At 42.7% G+C, this 18,000-nt stretch overlaps 13 non-coding genes across 13 annotated transcripts; all 13 read left to right on the forward strand.

The window, feature by feature from the left end:
* The first annotated feature begins 282 nt into the window (after window positions 1-282).
* Trnar-ucu (transfer RNA arginine (anticodon UCU)) lies at window positions 283-355 on the forward strand. Its single transcript has one exon. It is a non-coding gene; the product is annotated as a tRNA-Arg (tRNA).
* A 1,292-nt stretch (window positions 356-1,647) lies between these two features.
* Window positions 1,648-1,720, forward strand: Trnar-ucu (transfer RNA arginine (anticodon UCU)). The gene has a single exon. It is a non-coding gene; the product is annotated as a tRNA-Arg (tRNA).
* Window positions 1,721-3,012: 1,292 nt separating this feature from the next.
* Trnar-ucu (transfer RNA arginine (anticodon UCU)) lies at window positions 3,013-3,085 on the forward strand. Its single transcript has one exon. It is a non-coding gene; the product is annotated as a tRNA-Arg (tRNA).
* Window positions 3,086-4,377: 1,292 nt separating this feature from the next.
* Trnar-ucu (transfer RNA arginine (anticodon UCU)) lies at window positions 4,378-4,450 on the forward strand. The gene has a single exon. It is a non-coding gene; the product is annotated as a tRNA-Arg (tRNA).
* A 1,292-nt stretch (window positions 4,451-5,742) lies between these two features.
* Window positions 5,743-5,815, forward strand: Trnar-ucu (transfer RNA arginine (anticodon UCU)). Its single transcript has one exon. It is a non-coding gene; the product is annotated as a tRNA-Arg (tRNA).
* Window positions 5,816-7,110: 1,295 nt separating this feature from the next.
* Trnar-ucu (transfer RNA arginine (anticodon UCU)) lies at window positions 7,111-7,183 on the forward strand. Its single transcript has one exon. It is a non-coding gene; the product is annotated as a tRNA-Arg (tRNA).
* Window positions 7,184-8,476: 1,293 nt separating this feature from the next.
* On the forward strand, window positions 8,477-8,549 carry Trnar-ucu (transfer RNA arginine (anticodon UCU)). The gene has a single exon. It is a non-coding gene; the product is annotated as a tRNA-Arg (tRNA).
* Window positions 8,550-9,841: 1,292 nt separating this feature from the next.
* Trnar-ucu (transfer RNA arginine (anticodon UCU)) lies at window positions 9,842-9,914 on the forward strand. The gene has a single exon. It is a non-coding gene; the product is annotated as a tRNA-Arg (tRNA).
* Window positions 9,915-11,206: 1,292 nt separating this feature from the next.
* On the forward strand, window positions 11,207-11,279 carry Trnar-ucu (transfer RNA arginine (anticodon UCU)). The gene has a single exon. It is a non-coding gene; the product is annotated as a tRNA-Arg (tRNA).
* A 1,292-nt stretch (window positions 11,280-12,571) lies between these two features.
* Trnar-ucu (transfer RNA arginine (anticodon UCU)) lies at window positions 12,572-12,644 on the forward strand. Its single transcript has one exon. It is a non-coding gene; the product is annotated as a tRNA-Arg (tRNA).
* A 1,292-nt stretch (window positions 12,645-13,936) lies between these two features.
* Window positions 13,937-14,009, forward strand: Trnar-ucu (transfer RNA arginine (anticodon UCU)). The gene has a single exon. It is a non-coding gene; the product is annotated as a tRNA-Arg (tRNA).
* A 1,292-nt stretch (window positions 14,010-15,301) lies between these two features.
* Window positions 15,302-15,374, forward strand: Trnar-ucu (transfer RNA arginine (anticodon UCU)). Its single transcript has one exon. It is a non-coding gene; the product is annotated as a tRNA-Arg (tRNA).
* Window positions 15,375-16,666: 1,292 nt separating this feature from the next.
* Trnar-ucu (transfer RNA arginine (anticodon UCU)) lies at window positions 16,667-16,739 on the forward strand. The gene has a single exon. It is a non-coding gene; the product is annotated as a tRNA-Arg (tRNA).
* The last annotated feature ends 1,261 nt before the right edge of the window (window positions 16,740-18,000 follow it).

Raw genomic sequence — 18,000 nt, forward strand, 5'->3', positions numbered from 1 at the left:
CTGTATAGAGAAACTCTGTCAATACGCAGGTGTATAAATCAGTAGGGCTATGGTAAACAGAGCGATTCGGAGCGACGTATCGTGTCTGTTGCATAAATAATGAGTCTTTGATCTAATTGCTTCAGACAACTATGAAAGTTAGCCTAACAATTAGAATGGACATCAAAGCCTTGAAAAACAGATCCAATGACAACACCAAATCAGAAAAGTGACGCGAGACATGTAGCACGGGGGGTCATGTCTTGCACAATCACTTACATCTGAGCAAAGAACTTGCACAGCGTCCCTTTGGCGCAGAGGATAGCGCGTTGGACTTCTAATCCAAAGGTCGTGGGTTCGATCCCCACAAGGGACGGGCAATTTTTAAAAATGTCTGCCAATCACAAGATGGGTATTGACATATGGGTAACAACAAGCGTCTTCAAAACGTGAAAATTGTTGTGACCTCAGTTCTATTGTGAAGTGTGTTAACCTTACACATACAAGCAAAATTCTCCATGATCTGTTATCCATGACGCTGTTATATGTAAATGCTGTAGAAACGGAACCATATATTCACGTGCCTGTTCACGGAAATTATCTTTCAATACCCAGTTTTTACCTACAGATAGCAATAGAACGCACATTTTGTACAGAAACAAATACAATGAAGACTGAAATAATTTTGTATTACTTCACGAGTCAATGTATGTAAGCCCAATCATAATCTATAATTCTTTCAGCCCAAGATGAGAGGGTTACAGTTTTCTCGGCCACAAGTGAGAAAAGTAGACAGTTTCACAACAAAACATTTTACTATGGTTCCTTAACTGTACCCATTAAACAATGACACTCTGTATCTATAGAAACGGCGGCAATTTTCCCTTCAGCACAAGGGGCTTGCCGAAGGGGACTTTTACTGGAGACGGTCAGGAGGCAGCTTGCTGGATACATTAAGGGCAAAGGTCAGACAGAGATGTCTGATGTCGACTGACGCTTGCAGAAAACTACATTAAGTATGATTCCCGCCTATAACTGACGGCGAGAGAGATGCATCATCTGGCCACTTCTCATCGAAGTACACTGTCAGCAAGCAATGGCTGACGCTTCGAGGACGGCATGAAATTGCTAGGGAGGTGATGCAGCTAACCTCCCTGGTAAATGTGCTAACAGGACACACACGTCCGTTGTTGGAGTGTATACATATGATGGGGACCGGCTGTGACACAGCAGTCGACCAAAGTCAAAAAATGTTACTAATTGTACAGTGTTTCCAGTGCGTCGTTTACCACTTTGTGAGCGGATGCTGTTCTAAAGAATGCAATTCCCATTTACCTTTAAGCAGTGCACGTGAGCGGATCTAATAGCAGGACTGTGTTACTATGACTGTATAGAGAAACTCTGTCAATACGCAGGTGTATAAATCAGTAGGGCTATGGTAAACAGAGCGATTCGGAGCGATGTATCGTGTCTGTTGCATAAATAATGAGTCTTTGATCTAATTGCTTCAGACAACTATGAAAGTTAGCCTAACAATTAGAATGGACATCAAAGCCTTGAAAAACAGATCCAATGACAACACCAAATCAGAAAAGTGACGCGAGACATGTAGCACGGGGGGTCATGTCTTGCACAATCACTTACATCTGAGCAAAGAACTTGCACAGCGTCCCTTTGCCGCAGAGGATAGCGCGTTGGACTTCTAATCCAAAAGTCGTGGGTTCGATCCCCACAAGGGACGGGCAATTTTTAAAAATGTCTGCCAATCACAAGATGGGTATTGACATATGGGTAACAACAAGCGTCTTCAAAACGTGAAAATTGTTGTCACCTCAGTTCTATTGTGAAGTGTGTTAACCTTACACATACAAGCAAAATTCTCCATGATCTGTTATCCATGACGCTGTTATATGTAAATGCTGTAGAAACGGAACCATATATTCACGTGCCTGTTCACGGAAATTATCTTTCAATACCCAGTTTTTACCTACAGATAGCAATAGAACGCACATTTTGTACAGAAACAAATACAATGAAGACTGAAATAATTTTGTATTACTTCACGAGTCAATGTATGTAAGCCCAATCATAATCTATAATTCTTTCAGCCCAAGATGAGAGGGTTACAGTTTTCTCGGCCACAAGTGAGAAAAGTAGACAGTTTCACAACAAAACATTTTACTATGGTTCCTTAACTGTACCCAGTAAACAATGACACTCTGTATCTATAGAAACGGCGGCAATTTTCCCTTCAGCACAAGGGGCTTGCCGAAGGGGACTTTTACTGGAGACGGTCAGGAGGCAGCTTGCTGGATACATTAAGGGCAAAGGTCAGACAGAGATGTCTGATGTCGACTGACGCTTGCAGAAAACTACATTAAGTATGATTCCCGCCTATAACTGACGGCGAGAGAGATGCATCATCTGGCCACTTCTCATCGAAGTACACTGTCAGCAAGCAATGGCTGACGCTTCGAGGACGGCATGAAATTGCTAGGGAGGTGATGCAGCTAACCTCCCTGGTAAATGTGCTAACAGGACACACACGTCCGTTGTTGGAGTGTATACATATGATGGGGACCGGCTGTGACACAGCAGTCGACCAAAGTCAAAAAATGTTACTAATTGTACAGTGTTTCCAGTGCGTCGTTTACCACTTTGTGAGTGGATGCTGTTCTAAAGAATGCAATTCCCATTTACCTTTAAGCAGTGCACGTGAGCGGATCTAATAGCAGGACTGTGTTACTATGACTGTATAGAGAAACTCTGTCAATACGCAGGTGTATAAATCAGTAGGGCTATGGTAAACAGAGCGATTCGGAGCGACGTATCGTGTCTGTTGCATAAATAATGAGTCTTTGATCTAATTGCTTCAGACAACTATGAAAGTTAGCCTAACAATTAGAATGGACATCAAAGCCTTGAAAAACAGATCCAATGACAACACCAAATCAGAAAAGTGACGCGAGACATGTAGCACGGGGGGTCATGTCTTGCACAATCACTTACATCTGAGCAAAGAACTTGCACAGCGTCCCTTTGGCGCAGAGGATAGCGCGTTGGACTTCTAATCCAAAGGTCGTGGGTTCGATCCCCACAAGGGACGGGCAATTTTTAAAAATGTCTGCCAATCACAAGATGGGTATTGACATATGGGTAACAACAAGCGTCTTCAAAACGTGAAAATTGTTGTGACCTCAGTTCTATTGTGAAGTGTGTTAACCTTACACATACAAGCAAAATTCTCCATGATCTGTTATCCATGACGCTGTTATATGTAAATGCTGTAGAAACGGAACCATATATTCACGTGCCTGTTCACGGAAATTATCTTTCAATACCCAGTTTTTACCTACAGATAGCAATAGAACGCACATTTTGTACAGAAACAAATACAATGAAGACTGAAATAATTTTGTATTACTTCACGAGTCAATGTATGTAAGCCCAATCATAATGTATAATTCTTTCAGCCCAAGATGAGAGGGTTACAGTTTTCTCGGCCACAAGTGAGAAAAGTAGACAGTTTCACAACAAAACATTTTACTATGGTTCCTTAACTGTACCCATTAAACAATGACACTCTGTATCTATAGAAACGGCGGCAATTTTCCCTTCAGCACAAGGGGCTTGCCGAAGGGGACTTTTACTGGAGACGGTCAGGAGGCAGCTTGCTGGATACATTAAGGGCAAAGGTCAGACAGAGATGTCTGATGTCGACTGACGCTTGCAGAAAACTACATTAAGTATGATTCCCGCCTATAACTGACGGCGAGAGAGATGCATCATCTGGCCACTTCTCATCGAAGTACACTGTCAGCAAGCAATGGCTGACGCTTCGAGGACGGCATGAAATTGCTAGGGAGGTGATGCAGCTAACCTCCCTGGTAAATGTGCTAACAGGACACACACGTCCGTTGTTGGAGTGTATACATATGATGGGGACCGGCTGTGACACAGCAGTCGACCAAAGTCAAAAAATGTTACTAATTGTACAGTGTTTCCAGTGCGTCGTTTACCACTTTGTGAGCGGATGCTGTTCTAAAGAATGCAATTCCCATTTACCTTTAAGCAGTGCACGTGAGCGGATCTAATAGCAGGACTGTGTTACTATGACTGTATAGAGAAACTCTGTCAATACGCAGGTGTATAAATCAGTAGGGCTATGGTAAACAGAGCGATTCGGAGCGACGTATCGTGTCTGTTGCATAAATAATGAGTCTTTGATCTAATTGCTTCAGACAACTATGAAAGTTAGCCTAACAATTAGAATGGACATCAAAGCCTTGAAAAACAGATCCAATGACAACACCAAATCAGAAAAGTGACGCGAGACATGTAGCACGGGGGGTCATGTCTTGCACAATCACTTACATCTGAGCAAAGAACTTGCACAGCGTCCCTTTGGCGCAGAGGATAGCGCGTTGGACTTCTAATCCAAAGGTCGTGGGTTCGATCCCCACAAGGGACGGGCAATTTTTAAAAATGTCTGCCAATCACAAGATGGGTATTGACATATGGGTAACAACAAGCGTCTTCAAAACGTGAAAATTGTTGTGACCTCAGTTCTATTGTGAAGTGTGTTAACCTTACACATACAAGCAAAATTCTCCATGATCTGTTATCCATGACGCTGTTATATGTAAATGCTGTAGAAACGGAACCATATATTCACGTGCCTGTTCACGGAAATTATCTTTCAATACCCAGTTTTTACCTACAGATAGCAATAGAACGCACATTTTGTACAGAAACAAATACAATGAAGACTGAAATAATTTTGTATTACTTCACGAGTCAATGTATGTAAGCCCAATCATAATCTATAATTCTTTCAGCCCAAGATGAGAGGGTTACAGTTTTCTCGGCCACAAGTGAGAAAAGTAGACAGTTTCACAACAAAACATTTTACTATGGTTCCTTAACTGTACCCATTAAACAATGACACTCTGTATCTATAGAAACGGCGGCAATTTTCCCTTCAGCACAAGGGGCTTGCCGAAGGGGACTTTTACTGGAGACGGTCAGGAGGCAGCTTGCTGGATACATTAAGGGCAAAGGTCAGACAGAGATGTCTGATGTCGACTGACGCTTGCAGAAAATTACATTAAGTATGATTCCCGCCTATAACTGACGGCGAGAGAGATGCATCATCTGGCCACTTCTCATCGAAGTACACTGTCAGCAAGCAATGGCTGACGCTTCGAGGACGGCATGAAATTGCTAGGGAGGTGATGCAGCTAACCTCCCTGGTAAATGTGCTAACAGGACACACACGTCCGTTGTTGGAGTGTATACATATGATGGGGACCGGCTGTGACACAGCAGTCGACCAAAGTCAAAAAATGTTACTAATTGTACAGTGTTTCCAGTGCGTCGTTTACCACTTTGTGAGCGGATGCTGTTCTAAAGAATGCAATTCCCATTTACCTTTAAGCAGTGCACGTGAGCGGATCTAATAGCAGGACTGTGTTACTATGACTGTATAGAGAAACTCTGTCAATACGCAGGTGTATAAATCAGTAGGGCTATGGTAAACAGAGCGATTCGGAGCGACGTATCATGTCTGTTGCATAAATAATGAGTCTTTGATCTAATTGCTTCAGACAACTATGAAAGTTAGCCTAACAATTAGAATGGACATCAAAGCCTTGAAAAACAGATCCAATGACAACACCAAATCAGAAAAGTGACGCGAGACATGTAGCACGGGGGGTCATGTCTTGCACAATCACTTACATCTGAGCAAAGAACTTGCACAGCGTCCCTTTGGCGCAGAGGATAGCGCGTTGGACTTCTAATCCAAAGGTCGTGGGTTCGATCCCCACAAGGGACGGGCAATTTTTAAAAATGTCTGCCAATCACAAGATGGGTATTGACATATGGGTAACAACAAGCGTCTTCAAAACGTGAAAATTGTTGTGACCTCAGTTCTATTGTGAAGTGTGTTAACCTTACACATACAAGCAAAATTCTCCATGATCTGTTATCCATGACGCTGTTATATGTAAATGCTGTAGAAACGGAACCATATATTCACGTGCCTGTTCACGGAAATTATCTTTCAATACCCAGTTTTTACCTACAGATAGCAATAGAACGCACATTTTGTACAGAAACAAATACAATGAAGACTGAAATAATTTTGTATTACTTCACGAGTCAATGTATGTAAGCCCAATCATAATGTATAATTCTTTCAGCCCAAGATGAGAGGGTTACAGTTTTCTCGGCCACAAGTGAGAAAAGTAGACAGTTTCACAACAAAACATTTTACTATGGTTCCTTAACTGTACCCATTAAACAATGACACTCTGTATCTATAGAAACGGCGGCAATTTTCCCTTCAGCACAAGGGGCTTGCCGAAGGGGACTTTTACTGGAGACGGTCAGGAGGCAGCTTGCTGGATACATTAAGGGCAAAGGTCAGACAGAGATGTCTGATGTCGACTGACGCTTGCAGAAAACTACATTAAGTATGATTCCCGCCTATAACTGACGGCGAGAGAGATGCATCATCTGGCCACTTCTCATCGAAGTACACTGTCAGCAAGCAATGGCTGACGCTTCGAGGACGGCATGAAATTGCTAGGGAGGTGATGCAGCTAACCTCCCTGGTAAATGTGCTAACAGGACACACACGTCCGTTGTTGGAGTGTATACATATGATGGGGACCGGCTGTGACACAGCAGTCGACCAAAGTCAAAAAATGTTACTAATTGTACAGTGTTTCCAGTGCGTCGTTTACCACTTTGTGAGCGGATGCTGTTCTAAAGAATGCAATTCCCATTTACCTTTAAGCAGTGCACGTGAGCGGATCTAATAGCAGGACTGTGTTACTATGACTGTATAGAGAAACTCTGTCAATACGCAGGTGTATAAATCAGTAGGGCTATGGTAAACAGAGCGATTCGGAGCGACGTATCGTGTCTGTTGCATAAATAATGAGTCTTTGATCTAATTGCTTCAGACAACTATGAAAGTTAGCCTAACAATTAGAATGGACATCAAAGCCTTGAAAAACAGATCCAATGACAACACCAAATCAGAAAAGTGACGCGAGACATGTAGCACGGGGGGGGGTCATGTCTTGCACAATCACTTACATCTGAGCAAAGAACTTGCACAGCGTCCCTTTGGCGCAGAGGATAGCGCGTTGGACTTCTAATCCAAAGGTCGTGGGTTCGATCCCCACAAGGGACGGGCAATTTTTAAAAATGTCTGCCAATCACAAGATGGGTATTGACATATGGGTAACAACAAGCGTCTTCAAAACGTGAAAATTGTTGTGACCTCAGTTCTATTGTGAAGTGTGTTAACCTTACACATACAAGCAAAATTCTCCATGATCTGTTATCCATGACGCTGTTATATGTAAATGCTGTAGAAACGGAACCATATATTCACGTGCCTGTTCACGGAAATTATCTTTCAATACCCAGTTTTTACCTACAGATAGCAATAGAACGCACATTTTGTACAGAAACAAATACAATGAAGACTGAAATAATTTTGTATTACTTCACGAGTCAATGTATGTAAGCCCAATCATAATCTATAATTCTTTCAGCCCAAGATGAGAGGGTTACAGTTTTCTCGGCCACAAGTGAGAAAAGTAGACAGATTCACAACAAAACATTTTACTATGGTTCCTTTAACTGTACCCATTAAACAATGACACTCTGTATCTATAGAAACGGCGGCAATTTTCCCTTCAGCACAAGGGGCTTGCCGAAGGGGACTTTTACTGGAGACGGTCAGGAGGCAGCTTGCTGGATACATTAAGGGCAAAGGTCAGACAGAGATGTCTGATGTCGACTGACGCTTGCAGAAAACTACATTAAGTATGATTCCCGCCTATAACTGACGGCGAGAGAGATGCATCATCTGGCCACTTCTCATCGAAGTACACTGTCAGCAAGCAATGGCTGACGCTTCGAGGACGGCATGAAATTGCTAGGGAGGTGATGCAGCTAACCTCCCTGGTAAATGTGCTAACAGGACACACACGTCCGTTGTTGGAGTGTATACATATGATGGGGACCGGCTGTGACACAGCAGTCGACCAAAGTCAAAAAATGTTACTAATTGTACAGTGTTTCCAGTGCGTCGTTTACCACTTTGTGAGCGGATGCTGTTCTAAAGAATGCAATTCCCATTTACCTTTAAGCAGTGCACGTGAGCGGATCTAATAGCAGGACTGTGTTACTATGACTGTATAGAGAAACTCTGTCAATACGCAGGTGTATAAATCAGTAGGGCTATGGTAAACAGAGCGATTCGGAGCGACGTATCGTGTCTGTTGCATAAATAATGAGTCTTTGATCTAATTGCTTCAGACAACTATGAAAGTTAGCCTAACAATTAGAATGGACATCAAAGCCTTGAAAAACAGATCCAATGACAACACCAAATCAGAAAAGTGACGCGAGACATGTAGCACGGGGGGTCATGTCTTGCACAATCACTTACATCTGAGCAAAGAACTTGCACAGCGTCCCTTTGGCGCAGAGGATAGCGCGTTGGACTTCTAATCCAAAGGTCGTGGGTTCGATCCCCACAAGGGACGGGCAATTTTTAAAAATGTCTGCCAATCACAAGATGGGTATTGACATATGGGTAACAACAAGCGTCTTCAAAACGTGAAAATTGTTGTGACCTCAGTTCTATTGTGAAGTGTGTTAACCTTACACATACAAGCAAAATTCTCCATGATCTGTTATCCATGACGCTGTTATATGTAAATGCTGTAGAAACGGAACCATATATTCACGTGCCTGTTCACGGAAATTATCTTTCAATACCCAGTTTTTACCTACAGATAGCAATAGAACGCACATTTTGTACAGAAACAAATACAATGAAGACTGAAATAATTTTGTATTACTTCACGAGTCAACGTATGTAAGCCCAATCATAATCTATAATTCTTTCAGCCCAAGATGAGAGGGTTACAGTTTTCTCGGCCACAAGTGAGAAAAGTAGACAGTTTCACAACAAAACATTTTACTATGGTTCCTTAACTGTACCCATTAAACAATGACACTCTGTATCTATAGAAACGGCGGCAATTTTCCCTTCAGCACAAGGGGCTTGCCGAAGGGGACTTTTACTGGAGACGGTCAGGAGGCAGCTTGCTGGATACATTAAGGGCAAAGGTCAGACAGAGATGTCTGATGTCGACTGACGCTTGCAGAAAACTACATTAAGTATGATTCCCGCCTATAACTGACGGCGAGAGAGATGCATCATCTGGCCACTTCTCATCGAAGTACACTGTCAGCAAGCAATGGCTGACGCTTCGAGGACGGCATGAAATTGCTAGGGAGGTGATGCAGCTAACCTCCCTGGTAAATGTGCTAACAGGACACACACGTCCGTTGTTGGAGTGTATACATATGATGGGGACCGGCTGTGACACAGCAGTCGACCAAAGTCAAAAAATGTTACTAATTGTACAGTGTTTCCAGTGCGTCGTTTACCACTTTGTGAGCGGATGCTGTTCTAAAGAATGCAATTCCCATTTACCTTTAAGCAGTGCACGTGAGCGGATCTAATAGCAGGACTGTGTTACTATGACTGTATAGAGAAACTCTGTCAATACGCAGGTGTATAAATCAGTAGGGCTATGGTAAACAGAGCGATTCGGAGCGACGTATCGTGTCTGTTGCATAAATAATGAGTCTTTGATCTAATTGCTTCAGACAACTATGTAAGTTAGCCTAACAATTAGAATGGACATCAAAGCCTTGAAAAACAGATCCAATGACAACACCAAATCAGAAAAGTGACGCGAGACATGTAGCACGGGGGGTCATGTCTTGCACAATCACTTACATCTGAGCAAAGAACTTGCACAGCGTCCCTTTGGCGCAGAGGATAGCGCGTTGGACTTCTAATCCAAAGGTCGTGGGTTCGATCCCCACAAGGGACGGGCAATTTTTAAAAATGTCTGCCAATCACAAGATGGGTATTGACATATGGGTAACAACAAGCGTCTTCAAAACGTGAAAATTGTTGTGACCTCAGTTCTATTGTGAAGTGTGTTAACCTTACACATACAAGCAAAATTCTCCATGATCTGTTATCCATGACGCTGTTATATGTAAATGCTGTAGAAACGGAACCATATATTCACGTGCCTGTTTACGGAAATTATCTTTCAATACCCAGTTTTTACCTACAGATAGCAATAGAACGCACATTTTGTACAGAAACAAATACAATGAAGACTGAAATAATTTTGTATTACTTCACGAGTCAATGTATGTAAGCCCAATCATAATGTATAATTCTTTCAGCCCAAGATGAGAGGGTTACAGTTTTCTCGGCCACAAGTGAGAAAAGTAGACAGTTTCACAACAAAACATTTTACTATGGTTCCTTAACTGTACCCATTAAACAATGACACTCTGTATCTATAGAAACGGCGGCAATTTTCCCTTCAGCACAAGGGGCTTGCCGAAGGGGACTTTTACTGGAGACGGTCAGGAGGCAGCTTGCTGGATACATTAAGGGCAAAGGTCAGACAGAGATGTCTGATGTCGACTGACGCTTGCAGAAAACTACATTAAGTATGATTCCCGCCTATAACTGACGGCGAGAGAGATGCATCATCTGGCCACTTCTCATCGAAGTACACTGTCAGCAAGCAATGGCTGACGCTTCGAGGACGGCATGAAATTGCTAGGGAGGTGATGCAGCTAACCTCCCTGGTAAATGTGCTAACAGGACACACACGTCCGTTGTTGGAGTGTATACATATGATGGGGACCGGCTGTGACACAGCAGTCGACCAAAGTCAAAAAATGTTACTAATTGTACAGTGTTTCCAGTGCGTCGTTTACCACTTTGTGAGCGGATGCTGTTCTAAAGAATGCAATTCCCATTTACCTTTAAGCAGTGCACGTGAGCGGATCTAATAGCAGGACTGTGTTACTATGACTGTATAGAGAAACTCTGTCAATACGCAGGTGTATAAATCAGTAGGGCTATGGTAAACAGAGCGATTCGGAGCGACGTATCGTGTCTGTTGCATAAATAATGAGTCTTTGATCTAATTGCTTCAGACAACTATGAAAGTTAGCCTAACAATTAGAATGGACATCAAAGCCTTGAAAAACAGATCCAATGACAACACCAAATCAGAAAAGTGACGCGAGACATGTAGCACGGGGGGTCATGTCTTGCACAATCACTTACATCTGAGCAAAGAACTTGCACAGCGTCCCTTTGGCGCAGAGGATAGCGCGTTGGACTTCTAATCCAAAGGTCGTGGGTTCGATCCCCACAAGGGACGGGCAATTTTTAAAAATGTCTGCCAATCACAAGATGGGTATTGACATATGGGTAACAACAAGCGTCTTCAAAACGTGAAAATTGTTGTGACCTCAGTTCTATTGTGAAGTGTGTTAACCTTACACATACAAGCAAAATTCTCCATGATCTGTTATCCATGACGCTGTTACATGTAAATGCTGTAGAAACGGAACCATATATTCACGTGCCTGTTCACGGAAATTATCTTTCAATACCCAGTTTTTACCTACAGATAGCAATAGAACGCACATTTTGTACAGAAACAAATACAATGAAGACTGAAATAATTTTGTATTACTTCACGAGTCAATGTATGTAAGCCCAATCATAATCTATAATTCTTTCAGCCCAAGATGAGAGGGTTACAGTTTTCTCGGCCACAAGTGAGAAAAGTAGACAGTTTCACAACAAAACATTTTACTATGGTTCCTTAACTGTACCCATTAAACAATGACACTCTGTATCTATAGAAACGGCGGCAATTTTCCCTTCAGCACAAGGGGCTTGCCGAAGGGGACTTTTACTGGAGACGGTCAGGAGGCAGCTTGCTGGATACATTAAGGGCAAAGGTCAGACAGAGATGTCTGATGTCGACTGACGCTTGCAGAAAACTACATTAAGTATGATTCCCGCCTATAACTGACGGCGAGAGAGATGCATCATCTGGCCACTTCTCATCGAAGTACACTGTCAGCAAGCAATGGCTGACGCTTCGAGGACGGCATGAAATTGCTAGGGAGGTGATGCAGCTAACCTCCCTGGTAAATGTGCTAACAGGACACACACGTCCGTTGTTGGAGTGTATACATATGATGGGGACCGGCTGTGACACAGCAGTCGACCAAAGTCAAAAAATGTTACTAATTGTACAGTGTTTCCAGTGCGTCGTTTACCACTTTGTGAGCGGATGCTGTTCTAAAGAATGCAATTCCCATTTACCTTTAAGCAGTGCACGTGAGCGGATCTAATAGCAGGACTGTGTTACTATGACTGTATAGAGAAACTCTGTCAATACGCAGGTGTATAAATCAGTAGGGCTATGGTAAACAGAGCGATTCGGAGCGACGTATCGTGTCTGTTGCATAAATAATGAGTCTTTGATCTAATTGCTTCAGACAACTATGAAAGTTAGCCTAACAATTAGAATGGACATCAAAGCCTTGAAAAACAGATCCAATGACAACACCAAATCAGAAAAGTGACGCGAGACATGTAGCACGGGGGGTCATGTCTTGCACAATCACTTACATCTGAGCAAGGAACTTGCACAGCGTCCCTTTGGCGCAGAGGATAGCGCGTTGGACTTCTAATCCAAAGGTCGTGGTTTCGATCCCCACAAGGGACGGGCAATTTTTAAAAATGTCTGCCAATCACAAGATGGGTATTGACATATGGGTAACAACAAGCGTCTTCAAAACGTGAAAATTGTTGTGACCTCAGTTCTATTGTGAAGTGTGTTAACCTTACACATACAAGCAAAATTCTCCATGATCTGTTATCCATGACGCTGTTATATGTAAATGCTGTAGAAACGGAACCATATATTCACGTGCCTGTTCACGGAAATTATCTTTCAATACCCAGTTTTTACCTACAGATAGCAATAGAACGCACATTTTGTACAGAAACAAATACAATGAAGACTGAAATAATTTTGTATTACTTCACGAGTCAATGTATGTAAGCCCAATCATAATCTATAATTCTTTCAGCCCAAGATGAGAGGGTTACAGTTTTCTCGGCCACAAGTGAGAAAAGTAGACAGTTTCACAACAAAACATTTTACTATGGTTCCTTAACTGTACCCATTAAACAATGACACTCTGTATCTATAGAAACGGCGGCAATTTTCCCTTCAGCACAAGGGGCTTGCCGAAGGGGACTTTTACTGGAGACGGTCAGGAGGCAGCTTGCTGGATACATTAAGGGCAAAGGTCAGACAGAGATGTCTGATGTCGACTGACGCTTGCAGAAAACTACATTAAGTATGATTCCCGCCTATAACTGACGGCGAGAGAGATGCATCATCTGGCCACTTCTCATCGAAGTACACTGTCAGCAAGCAATGGCTGACGCTTCGAGGACGGCATGAAATTGCTAGGGAGGTGATGCAGCTAACCTCCCTGGTAAATGTGCTAACAGGACACACACGTCCGTTGTTGGAGTGTATACATATGATGGGGACCGGCTGTGACACAGCAGTCGACCAAAGTCAAAAAATGTTACTAATTGTACAGTGTTTCCAGTGCGTCGTTTACCACTTTGTGAGCGGATGCTGTTCTAAAGAATGCAATTCCCATTTACCTTTAAGCAGTGCACGTGAGCGGATCTAATAGCAGGACTGTGTTACTATGACTGTATAGAGAAACTCTGTCAATACGCAGGTGTATAAATCAGTAGGGCTATGGTAAACAGAGCGATTCGGAGCGACGTATCGTGTCTGTTGCATAAATAATGAGTCTTTGATCTAATTGCTTCAGACAACTATGAAAGTTAGCCTAACAATTAGAATGGACATCAAAGCCTTGAAAAACAGATCCAATGACAACACCAAATCAGAAAAATGACGCGAGACACGTAGCACGGGGGGTCATGTCTTGCACAATCACTTACATCTGAGCAAAGAACTTGCACAGCGTCCCTTTGGCGCAGAGGATAGCGCGTTGGACTTCTAATCCAAAGGTCGTGGGTTCGATCCCCACAAGGGACGGGCAATTTTTAAAAATGTCTGCCAATCACAAGATGGGTATTGACATATGGGTAACAACAAGCGTCTTCAAAACGTGAAAATTGTTGTGACCTCAGTTCTATTGTGAAGTGTGTTAACCTTACACATACAAGCAAAATTCTCCATGATCTGTTATCCATGACGCTGTTATATGTAAATGCTGTAGAAACGGAACCATATATTCACGTGCCTGTTCACGGAAATTATCTTTCAATACCCAGTTTTTACCTACAGATAGCAATAGAACGCACATTTTGTACAGAAACAAATACAATGAAGACTGAAATAATTTTGTATTACTTCACGAGTCAATGTATGTAAGCCCAATCATAATCTATAATTCTTTCAGCCCAAGATGAGAGGGTTACAGTTTTCTCGGCCACAAGTGAGAAAAGTAGACAGTTTCACAACAAAACATTTTACTATGGTTCCTTAACTGTACCCATTAAACAATGACACTCTGTATCTATAGAAACGGCGGCAATTTTCCCTTCAGCACAAGGGGCTTGCCGAAGGGGACTTTTACTGGAGACGGTCAGGAGGCAGCTTGCTGGATACATTAAGGGCAAAGGTCAGACAGAGATGTCTGATGTCGACTGACGCTTGCAGAAAACTACATTAAGTATGATTCCCGCCTATAACTGACGGCGAGAGAGATGCATCATCTGGCCACTTCTCATCGAAGTACACTGTCAGCAAGCAATGGCTGACGCTTCGAGGACGGCATGAAATTGCTAGGGAGGTGATGCAGCTAACCTCCCTGGTAAATGTGCTAACAGGACACACACGTCCGTTGTTGGAGTGTATACATATGATGGGGACCGGCTGTGACACAGCAGTCGACCAAAGTCAAAAAATGTTACTAATTGTACAGTGTTTCCAGTGCGTCGTTTACCACTTTGTGAGCGGATGCTGTTCTAAAGAATGCAATTCCCATTTACCTTTAAGCAGTGCACGTGAGCGGATCTAATAGCAGGACTGTGTTACTATGACTGTATAGAGAAACTCTGTCAATACGCAGGTGTATAAATCAGTAGGGCTATGGTAAACAGAGCGATTCGGAGCGACGTATCGTGTCTGTTGCATAAATAATGAGTCTTTGATCTAATTGCTTCAGACAACTATGAAAGTTAGCCTAACAATTAGAATGGACATCAAAGCCTTGAAAAACAGATCCAATGACAACACCAAATCAGAAAAGTGACGCGAGACATGTAGCACGGGGGGTCATGTCTTGCACAATCACTTACATCTGAGCAAGGAACTTGCACAGCGTCCCTTTGGCGCAGAGGATAGCGCGTTGGACTTCTAATCCAAAGGTCGTGGTTTCGATCCCCACAAGGGACGGGCAATTTTTAAAAATGTCTGCCAATCACAAGATGGGTATTGACATATGGGTAACAACAAGCGTCTTCAAAACGTGAAAATTGTTGTGACCTCAGTTCTATTGTGAAGTGTGTTAACCTTACACATACAAGCAAAATTCTCCATGATCTGTTATCCATGACGCTGTTATATGTAAATGCTGTAGAAACGGAACCATATATTCACGTGCCTGTTCACGGAAATTATCTTTCAATACCCAGTTTTTACCTACAGATAGCAATAGAACGCACATTTTGTACAGAAACAAATACAATGAAGACTGAAATAATTTTGTATTACTTCACGAGTCAATGTATGTAAGCCCAATCATAATCTATAATTCTTTCAGCCCAAGATGAGAGGGTTACAGTTTTCTCGGCCACAAGTGAGAAAAGTAGACAGTTTCACAACAAAACATTTTACTATGGTTCCTTAACTGTACCCATTAAACAATGACACTCTGTATCTATAGAAACGGCGGCAATTTTCCCTTCAGCACAAGGGGCTTGCCGAAGGGGACTTTTACTGGAGACGGTCAGGAGGCAGCTTGCTGGATACATTAAGGGCAAAGGTCAGACAGAGATGTCTGATGTCGACTGACGCTTGCAGAAAACTACATTAAGTATGATTCCCGCCTATAACTGACGGCGAGAGAGATGCATCATCTGGCCACTTCTCATCGAAGTACACTGTCAGCAAGCAATGGCTGACGCTTCGAGGACGGCATGAAATTGCTAGGGAGGTGATGCAGCTAACCTCCCTGGTAAATGTGCTAACAGGACACACACGTCCGTTGTTGGAGTGTATACATATGATGGGGACCGGCTGTGACACAGCAGTCGACCAAAGTCAAAAAATGTTACTAATTGTACAGTGTTTCCAGTGCGTCGTTTACCACTTTGTGAGCGGATGCTGTTCTAAAGAATGCAATTCCCATTTACCTTTAAGCAGTGCACGTGAGCGGATCTAATAGCAGGACTGTGTTACTATGACTGTATAGAGAAACTCTGTCAATACGCAGGTGTATAAATCAGTAGGGCTATGGTAAACAGAGCGATTCGGAGCGACGTATCGTGTCTGTTGCATAAATAATGAGTCTTTGATCTAATTGCTTCAGACAACTATGAAAGTTAGCCTAACAATTAGAATGGACATCAAAGCCTTGAAAAACAGATCCAATGACAACACCAAATCAGAAAAATGACGCGAGACACGTAGCACGGGGGGTCATGTCTTGCACAATCACTTACATCTGAGCAAAGAACTTGCACAGCGTCCCTTTGGCGCAGAGGATAGCGCGTTGGACTTCTAATCCAAAGGTCGTGGGTTCGATCCCCACAAGGGACGGGCAATTTTTAAAAATGTCTGCCAATCACAAGATGGGTATTGACATATGGGTAACAACAAGCGTCTTCAAAACGTGAAAATTGTTGTGACCTCAGTTCTATTGTGAAGTGTGTTAACCTTACACATACAAGCAAAATTCTCCATGATCTGTTATCCATGACGCTGTTATATGTAAATGCTGTAGAAACGGAACCATATATTCACGTGCCTGTTCACGGAAATTATCTTTCAATACCCAGTTTTTACCTACAGATAGCAATAGAACGCACATTTTGTACAGAAACAAATACAATGAAGACTGAAATAATTTTGTATTACTTCACGAGTCAATGTATGTAAGCCCAATCATAATCTATAATTCTTTCAGCCCAAGATGAGAGGGTTACAGTTTTCTCGGCCACAAGTGAGAAAAGTAGACAGTTTCACAACAAAACATTTTACTATGGTTCCTTAACTGTACCCATTAAACAATGACACTCTGTATCTATAGAAACGGCGGCAATTTTCCCTTCAGCACAAGGGGCTTGCCGAAGGGGACTTTTACTGGAGACGGTCAGGAGGCAGCTTGCTGGATACATTAAGGGCAAAGGTCAGACAGAGGTGTCTGATGTCGACTGACGCTTGCAGAAAACTACATTAAGTATGATTCCCGCCTATAACTGACGGCGAGAGAGATGCATCATCTGGCCACTTCTCATCGAAGTACACTGTCAGCAAGCAATGGCTGACGCTTCGAGGACGGCATGAAATTGCTAGGGAGGTGATGCAGCTAACCTCCCTGGTAAATGTGCTAACAGGACACACACGTCCGTTGTTGGAGTGTATACATATGATGGGGACCGGCTGTGACACAGCAGTCGACCAAAGTCAAAAAATGTTACTAATTGTACAGTGTTTCCAGTGCGTCGTTTACCACTTTGTGAGCGGATGCTGTTCTAAAGAATGCAATTCCCATTTACCTTTAAGCAGTGCACGTGAGCGGATCTAATAGCAGGACTGTGTTACTATGACTGTATAGAGAAACTCTGTCAATACGCAGGTGTATAAATCAGTAGGGCTATGGTAAACAGAGCGATTCGGAGCGACGTATCGTGTCTGTTGCATAAATAATGAGTCTTTGATCTAATTGCTTCAGACAACTATGAAAGTTAGCCTAACAATTAGAATGGACATCAAAGCCTTGAAAAACAGATCCAATGACAACACCAAATCAGAAAAGTGACGCGAGACATGTAGCACGGGGGGTCATGTCTTGCACAAT

This window comes from Schistocerca nitens, chromosome 1, assembly GCF_023898315.1.
Source record: "Schistocerca nitens isolate TAMUIC-IGC-003100 chromosome 1, iqSchNite1.1, whole genome shotgun sequence".
Classification (NCBI taxonomy): Eukaryota; Metazoa; Arthropoda; class Insecta; order Orthoptera; family Acrididae; genus Schistocerca; species Schistocerca nitens.